Source organism: Cynocephalus volans, chromosome 3, assembly GCF_027409185.1.
Source record: "Cynocephalus volans isolate mCynVol1 chromosome 3, mCynVol1.pri, whole genome shotgun sequence".
NCBI lineage: Eukaryota > Metazoa > Chordata > Mammalia > Dermoptera > Cynocephalidae > Cynocephalus > Cynocephalus volans.
Window position 1 is genome coordinate 95836337 of NC_084462.1, and position 10280 is coordinate 95846616.

The following is a 10280-nucleotide window of genomic DNA, read 5'->3' on the forward strand; positions in this document are numbered from 1 at the left end:
GCGCGCTCCGCTCCGCCCCTGGCCCCGCCCCTGACCAGCGCACGCCGCTCACCGGCGCCCCGCCCCTCCCCGTCCCCGACGCAGCGCGGGAGGCGGGGCCGTGGGCCTGCAAGAGTTCCGGGAGGGTGACAACAGTGGTTGGCCCGGCGCCGGCCTCGGACTTCTAGGCTGTGTCTGCTGTGGGACTGAAGCTCAGTAGGCTCCCTACCTGTCGGGGGCTGGAGCCGCAAGGATCTGGATCCACACTGAGGAGGCTCGCGTGTTTCCAGCCTTTCAAATGTCCGACACTGATGAAGTGTGGAGGGCGACGCTTCGGGCCGCCCTCCTGGAAGAAATAAATCGCAGGAACCACGCCTAGGGCACCGGTTAGGGGACGGAGCCTGCCTACTTGGACTGTACAAGCTAAGCTGGAACCCGGAGAACGCATCTGAGTTACCCAAAAGAAGAGTGGAGAGAAGGATGTTGCAAGCAGAGAACAAAGTGGGCAAAGGCCTACTGATAATAGAGAAAGTTGGGTTCAGGAACTGAATGTCCATTATGGCCGGAACAGAACGTGGTGCGTGGGGATAAGGCCATGAGGCTGGAGAGGGATGCAGTGGCCACATTGAGAGCCTAAAAAGCTATATTAGGGAGTTTGAACTTTGGTATTGAAAGAGTTGAAACTGAATAACGACATGATTGGATTTGTGTTTTAAAATGATTACTCTGGCCGCAGTGTGGCGAATGGATAGGGAGTGAGACTAAGGGAGACAGCTTGGGCTGTTGGTGTCTTCTTGGCAAGAGATGATAGTGTCCTGAACTAAGGAAGAAGTAGTGGGAATGGAGAGAAGTAGTTGGATTCTGGATAATTTGGAAGGTAGAATCACCAGGATTTGGAGATTAGTTGTGGGAGAAGTAAGGGAAAGGGAGGTCCCAGACACCGATGATGTTCAGATTTTGGCTTAGGAAGATGGTGGCAAGTGAGCCCTTCCTAAAAACAAATACAAGAAGAGAGAAGAAGGTTTGGGGAACTGGTGTGTGTAGGAAATAAGTTCAGTTTTATACCTGGTGGGTTTGAAGTTAGTTGATAAAAAGGTCAGCTCCAGAAATGATTGTGGGATTTGGAATATAAGGTAAGGAGCATAAGCAATAATGTGAAACTGTTCTTGAAACTCTTTTGGAGTCTGTTAATTTGTTTATTCTAGAAATGAATTTGGGAGTTAAACCCCTGTCTTTCCTGGGCAATGCTGAGCACAGGCAGGCTGCTGAGTTTTTCTCACTGGTTCTCTTTTCCCACTTTGCTGTATAAATTTTATTTTCTCCATCAAGTTACAATACATATTACAAATGTGCATGCCTGATGCTCCCTCCAAGGATGTGGCCCCCTCCCTTGGGTTTGCAAGGCCTTCTTTGACCTTGGCCACAGAGTTATGGAAGTAGCTCCACAGAGGCGTGGGCACAATTTCCCAGGGTGTGTTGCTGCAGACCTGTTGGTTGTTATGCTGTTGTTCAGGGAGCCTCACCGGTTTGTGCCGCTTACCTTACAGGGCCCCCCGCCCCCCAGAAATGCACCCACCCAGTCCCTAGACTCATCCTGGCCCTTCTTAGGCTTGCCAGTTAGTCCAGTTGGTTAGAGTGTGATGTTATAACACCAAGGTCAGGGGTTCAGATCCCCATACCAGCCAGCCGCCAAAAAACAAAACAAAACAGTAATCATCTTGGCCCACCTCAGCTCCCTGCCTGTTTCCCTTAAGTCTGTCTGTAGTCCTTTTATTTCCTGTGGCCTATTAAACTGATTTATAATAAACTCTTACGAGACTATTATAAATGCAAAAAAAAAAAAAAAAAAAAGTACATGCCTTAAAATAGTAATAAAAGAAAATATCATGTCATACATAGAGAAATCCCTGGAACTAAACATATCTCAGTGTCCACTTTGCTGCTGATTAGCTTGAAAAGGTGTTCAGGATTAAGGTGAAGAAAACAACGTAAATAAAGCCCAGCTACCTCTTCATTCCAGAAGAATTTTCCTAAGGTATAACCTGTAGACTTTTCTCCCCCAATATATCCTTGACACTAAACCCATGGCCAAGATGACCCAAAATGACTAGGTCAGCTCCTCCATTTCTAACCACCCTGAAGCTTGATGCCCTTCTGTGAGGACCATCTTTAAATGTGTTAAACAGAATTGCTAAAAAGAAAGCCATAGATAGTCAGCAACCCTTGACTGGCACAGTGAATTGGATTGTGTCCCGTCAAAGTTTCTTGTGTTGGAGGCTTGCTCCCTCACTGTGACATGGTGTTAAAAGGGTGGGAGATCCTATTACAGTAATTGAAAAGTGGGGCCTTGAAGAGGTGATTAAGTTAATGGTTTAATGGTTGTCACAGGTGTCGTTTTTAGGCCTTCTTTTAAAGAACAGCACATGAGAAGTTCTTACAGAATAGTTTAAAAAGTCATATCTCAACACCACCAACAAAAGTCATATCCAATTTGTTTTTCTCCTTTCCATGAACACCCGTTGTCTACAGAATAAAGTCCAAACTCTTGGGTCTGGTATACAATGTGCTTTGTGGTATGGTCTGGTTCAGACCACCTCTACAGCAGTGTTTTTCAAATTGTGAGTAGTGACCTATTTGCAGGTCATGAAGTCAATTCAGTGGGTCACAAGTAACCATTTTTATTATTTTATTTATCTATTTAAAAAATATTATATATATATATATATTGTGTATGTGTGGCCGATCAGTAAGGGGATCCAAACCCTTCACCCTGGTGTTATCAGCAACGTGCTCAACTGATTGAGCTAACCAGCCAGCCCCACAAGTAACTATTTTTAAATTGCAATAGAATAGAATTGAAATCATTGGAGTATATTGCATATAGTAATGGAAGTGATGTTTGTTTCATTTATATATTACGTAAATGAAGATAGGCTAACTTTTGTGGCAGTGGGCTGGCCAGTAGCTCAGTTGGTTAGAGTGCAGTTGTAATACCAAGGTCAAGGGTTCGGATCCCTGAACTGGCCACCCACCAAAAAAAAAGTTTTGTGGCAGTAACAAACAAAACCAAGATCTTACTGGCTTAACAGAGCTAAGCTTATGTTTCATTCATGCAAAGTCTACTGTGGATCTCAGAGATGCTCTAGGGCAACTGTTTTCTTTTTGTTGGCTTAGCAATGCAGGGGTCTTCAATTTTGTGGCACCTCAATGTCAATATATGCTTTCACAATCACTGCTGCAAGGGAAGAGAACACTGGATGGTCTTGAAGTGAAATGCTTTGGCCAGAAATTGATAAATATCACTTTTCATAATCTATTGGCCAGAGCTAATCATGTGACTGCCTAAATGCAAGGAGACAGAGAAGTATAATCCTCCAATATGTCCAGAGAGATAGACATAGATGTTGGTGAGCGGTAGAAAATTCTACCGTATACATACGCATATACATACTGGGTCATAGTAAATACATTTCTTATCGTGGGTCACAGCGAAAAATCTTTGAGACTGCTATGCTGCTTCCTCCTTCCTCTGCCGTCATCACGTTCTGCCGTCCAAAGGAGTGTGTAGAGCTTACTAGACCTGCATTCAGAGGCCAGTTCTATCACCTCCCTGGCTCTATGAACTTGGTTGAGTCACCTAACTTCTCTGAGCTTCATTCTCCTCAGGAGTAAAAGAGGGAAATAACATCTGTCTTACAAAAGTATGGTGAAGCATAAGAGACATGGTATGGTAAGTGCCTGGCCCTGGGCTTGTCTCTGTGTGAGTTTAGTCTGTAGAAATCATTACCATTCTGCCAAGCAGAACTCTTCCATTTTTGCATGTGTTCTCCTTCACCTGAATTGCCTTTCGCCCTCTCATCTTCCTGTTAAATGCTTTATCTTTCAATGCTCAGCTCATGTCTTCTAGGAACTGCTCCTCAACTCAGATGGGCAGATATTATACAGAGTAATGAGCATGTATCCTGGAGATAGCCAGCAGATGTGGTTTGAATCCCAGCTCCACTTCACCAACTGTGACAAGCTTGTAACTAGCAATTTACTTAACATCTCTAAGATTCTGTTTCCTTACCTGGGAAATAGATGTAATATTAGCACCTACTTCATAAGATTATTGTGAGGATTAAAGGAGAAAATGCTTGAAAGTGTGAAGCTTAATGCCTGGCCAATAAGTGCTTGTTACATCCTTCTTTGAGACACTCCAATACCTAGTATCTTTCTCTACTATAGTTTCTTTCACACTATTGTAATTATTTGTTTGATGGCATGCCCTATACTAGACTGTGTACTCATTGAGCACTGTCCCAGAGTTGAGCAATAACACTAGTTCTTTTGAACACATACAGAAAAATTGCAGGAATCATGCTAAACATTTTATATATGTTGTCCCATTTATTTATTTATTTATTTATTTTTTTAAAGATGACCGGTAAGGGGATCTTAACCCTTGACTTGGTGTTGTGAGCACCATGCTCAGCCAGTGAGCGAACCGGCCATCCGTATATGGGATCCGAACCCGGGGCCTTGGTGTTATCAGCACCACACTCTCCCGAGTGAGCCACGGGCCGGCCCATATGTTGTCCCATTTAATAATGATTGGAAACCACATTAAAGTTCTGCTACCTTCTAAGGTTGGCCAGTGCTTGACAAGACCTCTGTTTCTTCCCTCACTGACTGCAACATAGGGAGCTGCAGGGCTTTACTCATTCATATCCTGATTCTCAGCATCCTCAATATCCTCTGTTCCTAGGCTTCCTAATGATGCTCTTAATGTTCATTTCATTTTGGGCCAGGGGCTTCTCTTTGCAGTGGCCATCTCTTGATCTGCCTCATTTTATTCCCTTTGCCATATTATCATTTCAGGGCATTTAGCTGCCTGTGTTCACAAATAGACTGTCCCATGTTGTTTTTACTTCCAATTTGGGTGGGTTTCAGTTTTGTTATGAATAAAGCTGTTGTTAAGCTCTGGTAGAGCCACGGCCACTGCCTGGGAGGCCAAGGGAGAAGATGCCACAGATTTGGCTAGGTTCACCTACGTACTCATTCCCTAGCCCTTTGTCTTTATTTCTCTCCACTAATGCCTCCACCCTTTCTTCTGCCTGACATTCTCATGTTCTTTCTCCTTTTTTTTTAAATTCTCTTTTTTTCTATGAGCTCAAGGAGAACTTCCTTCCTGATTTGAACAATATTCTTCCCTTCCAGCCTCTTTCCCCACTGCTGATAAATACACACAGGGTTTCCTATACTTAAAAAAAAAAATTAAAAAGCAAATAATGATGAGGGAAGTGCAAATAAAAACTACGGTGAGATATTATTTCACACCCATTAGGATGGCTGCTATTAAAAAAAAAAAAAACTGGGCTGGCTGGTTAGCTCAGTTGGTTAGAGCATGGTGTTGTGACACCAAGGTCAAGGGTTCAGATACCGGGCAGCTGCCAAAAATAAAAATTAAAAAATAAATAAATAAAATATGAAAACAACTACTAAAAACAAAAACTAAAAAACTTAAAAAGGAAAGAAACAAAAAATAAGTGTTAGCAAGGATGTGGATAAATTGGAACTCATGCATTGCATGTAAAATGGCACAGCCACGGTGGAAAATGGTACAGCAATTCTGAAAAAATTAAACATGGAATTACCTTATGACCCAGCCATTCCACTTATGGGTATATACCTGAAAGTAAATGCAGAGACTCAAACAAAATATAAGTAAAGTACATAGGAATAAATTTAACCAAAGAAGTAAAATATCTGTATACTACTGGAAACTTAAAAATTGATTAAATAAATAGAGGAAGGGCTGGCCTGTGGCTCACTCGGGAGAGTGTGGTGCTGATAACACCAAGGCCCCGGGTTCGGATCCCATATAGGGATGGCCGGTTTGCTCATTGGGTGAGCATGGTGCTGACAACACCAAGTCAAGGGTTAAGATCCCCTTACCGGTCATCTTAAAAAATAATAATAAATAAATAAATAAATAAATAAATAGAGGAAGACACAAATATCCCATATTCATGCATTGGAAGAATTATTATTGTTAAAATGTCCATACTATGCAAAACAATGTATAGAGTCAACGCAATCCTTACCAAAATTCCAACAACATTTTTCACAGGAATAGAAAACAATTCTAAAATTCATGTGGGACCATAAAGACCCCCCAAATAGCCAAAGCAATGTTTAGCACACAGAACAAAGCGGAGGCATCACTCTACCTGATTTCAAAATATACTACAAATCTATACTAATCAAAACAGCATGGTACTGGCATAAAAGCAGACATGTAGACCAATGAAACAGGGTAGAGAGCCCAGAAATAAGTCCAAGCATTTATGGTCAATTGATTTTCAACAAAGATGCCAAGAGCACGCAATGGGAAAGGACAGTTTCTTTAACAAAAGAAAACTGAATACTGGGAAAGCTGAATATCCACATAAAGAGGAATTAAATTAGACCCTTCTATCACACCATCTACAAAAATCAACTCAAAGTGGATTAAAGACTTAGAGACCTGACACTAAAATTACTAAATGAAAACATAGTGGGAAGCTCCATGACATTGGTCTGGGCAATAATTTCTTGGATGTGACCCCAAAAGCACAAGCAACAAAAGCAGAAGTAGACAAATGACACTGATTGCATCAAACTGAAAAGCTTCCGCACAGGAAAGGAAATAATAGAGTGAAGAGACAGCCTATGGAATGGGAGAAAATATTTGCAAACCACGCATGTGATTAATACCAAATACATAACGAACTCAAACAACTCAACAGGAAGAAACAAACAACCTGATTGAAAAGTGGGAGACTTGATTACATTGGCCAGCCCGTGGCTCACTCGGGAGAGTGTGGTGCTGATATCACCAAGGCCACGGGTTCGGATCCCATATAGGGATGGCCGGTTAGCTCACTTGGGAGAGCGTGGTGCTGACAATACCAAGTCAAGGGTTAAGATCCCCTTACCAGTCATCTTTAAAAAAAAAAAAAAAAAAAGACTTGATTACACATTCTTGAAAGAAGACATACAAATGGCCAACAGGTATATGAAAAAATGCTCAACATCGTTAATCATTAAGGAAATGCAAATTAAAACCGATGAAATATCACCTCATACCTTCTAGAATAGCTACCATCAAAAAGACAAAAGACAAGTGTTAGTGAGGATGTGGAGGAAAGGGAACCTTTGTACATCGTTGGTGGAAATGTAAATTAGTACAGCCATTATGGAAAATAGTATGGAGGTTTCTCAACAAATTAAAAATAGAACTACCATTTAACCAGCAATCTCACTACTTGGTATATATCTAAAGGAAATGAAATTAGCATGTCAAAGAGACACCTACACCCAAATGTTCATTGTAGCGCTATTCACAATAGCCAAGATATGGTATCAACCTAAGTGTCCATCAGCAGATGAATGCACAAAGAAAATGTATATATACACAATGGAATGCTATTCATCCTTAAAAAGAAGGAAACCTATTTGTGGTGGCATGGATGAATGTGGAGGACATTATTCTAAGTGAAATAAGCCAGGCACAGAAAGACAAATACCTCGTGATCTCACTTATATGTGAAATCTAAAAGGCCAAACTTACAGAAACAGAGAGTAAAATGGTGGTTACCAGGGGCTGGGGGAGGGAATTGGGGAGATGTTGGCCAAAGGATACAAAATTTTGATTAGAAGGAATAAATTAAAGAAATCTATTGTACAACATGATGACTATAGTTAATAACAATGTATTATATACTTGCAAATTGCTAAGAGAGTAGATTTTAAGTGTTCTCACCACAAATAAATATGTGAGGTAAAAAAGAAAAAAAGAGACTTGAAACATATTTATAGTAGTATTATCCACAATAGCCAAAGATGGAAACAACCCAAATGTCAATCGAGAGGTGAATGGATAAACAAAATGTATACCTTCAAACAATGGAATATTATTCAGCCACAAAAAGGAAGAAAATTCTGCCACATGCTACAGCGTGGATGAACTTTAAAGATATTATGCTAAATGAAACAAACCAGACACAAAAGAACAAATATTGCGTGATTCCATATATATGAGGTGCCTAGGGTAGCCAACTTCATAGAGACAAAAAGTAGAATTGTAGTTGCTGGGGGAGGGGAGATAGAGGAATAGGGAGTTACTGTTTAATGGGCACAGTGTTTCAGTTTGGGAAGAAGAAAAAGTTTTGGAGATAAATGCTGGTGATTGCTGTACATGATGTGAATGTGTTTAATGCCACTGAGCTATATACTTAAAAATGGTTAAAATAGTATATTTTATGTTATATATTTTTTATCACAATAAAAAAAGCAAACCAACAAAGTAGATAACTAATCTTGAATCTGTGGTGCCACCAGCACAACCCCAACCCCCTGTGAGGTAACCTTTTCTAAAATCACTTCTTTTCCTGCTTGGATTCCATACCCTGATTATCCTTAGGCTCCAAAGGAACTCCAATTTTTGTCTCATTGAGAGCTTAAATTGCTGTATTTGCCTCTTGCCTGAACTATTGCAATATTCTTTGCTGGCCTTTGTCACTACAGCCCTTCCTAAAGGTTTCTTTCTTTCCTTCCTTCCTTCCTTCCTTCCTTCCTTTTTTAAAATAAAATTTGTCTTTTGTTTGGCCTCTTGAGGCAGCACCCTCTGTCTAAGTTTGTGCAGGTTACTACAGAAGATATATTTTTTAAAGTATATGACGGGATGTCCAATTAGTTAATTTGGTTAGAACTGGGCATTGGTAACACCAAGGTCAAGCGTTCAGATTCTCTTACCAGCCAGCTGCTAAAACAAAACAAAAACCAAACAAAAAAAATTACATGACAAAATCACCATTGCTAAGAGTCAAATGTGTCCCTCAGAAGTTTGCATGTTGGGAACATAATTTCCACTGTAACAGTGTTGAGAGGATGTGAAATCTTATTACAGTAATTGAAAGGTGGGGCCTTTGACAGGTGACTAAATTGTGAGGATTGTACCCTTGTGAATGGATTGACCCAGTCATGCAATAATGAGTGTGGTTCTGATGGCATTATACGGAGAGAGAGTGAGCAGTTTAACTCTCTCTCACTCAGCCCATTCTTGCCATGTGATACCATACTTCGCTGTAGAGAGCCACCACAAAGAAGGCCCTCACCAAATGCACTTCCTGGACTGTAGCCTTCCCAGCCTCTGAACTGTAAGAAATAAATTTCTTTTTCTTATAAATGACCTAGTTTCAGGTATTCTGTTATAAGCCACAGAAACAGACAAATACAGCCACCTGCAAGGTTTTCTTTTTTTTTTTCGGTGGGTGGCCGGTATCGGGATCCCAACCCTTGGACACCAGTGTTACCAGCTCCTCACTGTAACCATGAGCTAACCAGCCAGCCTAACCCTCAAGATTTTTATCCTCCTGTTGAAGAGATAGATCAGCCTTATACACATAAAACAATAAATGATTGTAATAAAACATTTAGTACGAACATAAACATTCAGTGATGTTTACAATCTAGTTTTAATTTGAACATAATTAAGTGCCAGTGTGTATAGCATAAAGAATAAGTGTTATAGGATGTCAGAGGGGGAGCAATCATTATGGGATGGAGGCATTTGGAAAGTTTTTAAGGAGAACATATGATTTAATGTGTGTTCTGAATAGGTGGCATCAAGGTATCAATAAGAAACAATTGGTTCCAAGTGATAGAAACCCAATTCATTAATTTAACTAAAAGGAACTTATCGGTGCTTAGAAGGCAAGAAAAGACTAAATAGCCAAGCCATGGGAGGAGGATAGCTGCAGCTGGACCACAGAAACAACTAGAACTGGCAACATGAATGCTAACTGGACCTTCTTTTATATTCCCATCTCTGTCTCTAAGTACCTTGATTTTATTTTCTTTTGCTGTAAACCAGTTTCCTTCACAATATTGGCAGGAAGTTAAGGAGCTCAGCAGTAGCCACTGAGGTTAAAGGGTTCTTTTTCATTTTTAGTTGGGAAAATCCCTGAGAATAACCTTATTGGCTCAGTACAGATCAGATGCTTAGGACTGAACCAGTCAGCTGAGGGGTGGAAGGAAGTCAAGTAAACACCAAACCAAATGGTTGGGATGGGGAAGAGGAGGAATGCTGAGGAGAGAAAACGTTAAGTCCATTATGAGGAGGAATGAGTGTGGTTTAAGTCAGATACTAGCTGGGATGAGAAACAAGATAAGTATGAATAATATAGATGGAGTAGGAGATTATGGAGGGCTTTGAATTTATGCAGTGGCTCATCTGGAGGCAAAAGAATATGGTGTTTAGATTGGGTGCCACATTT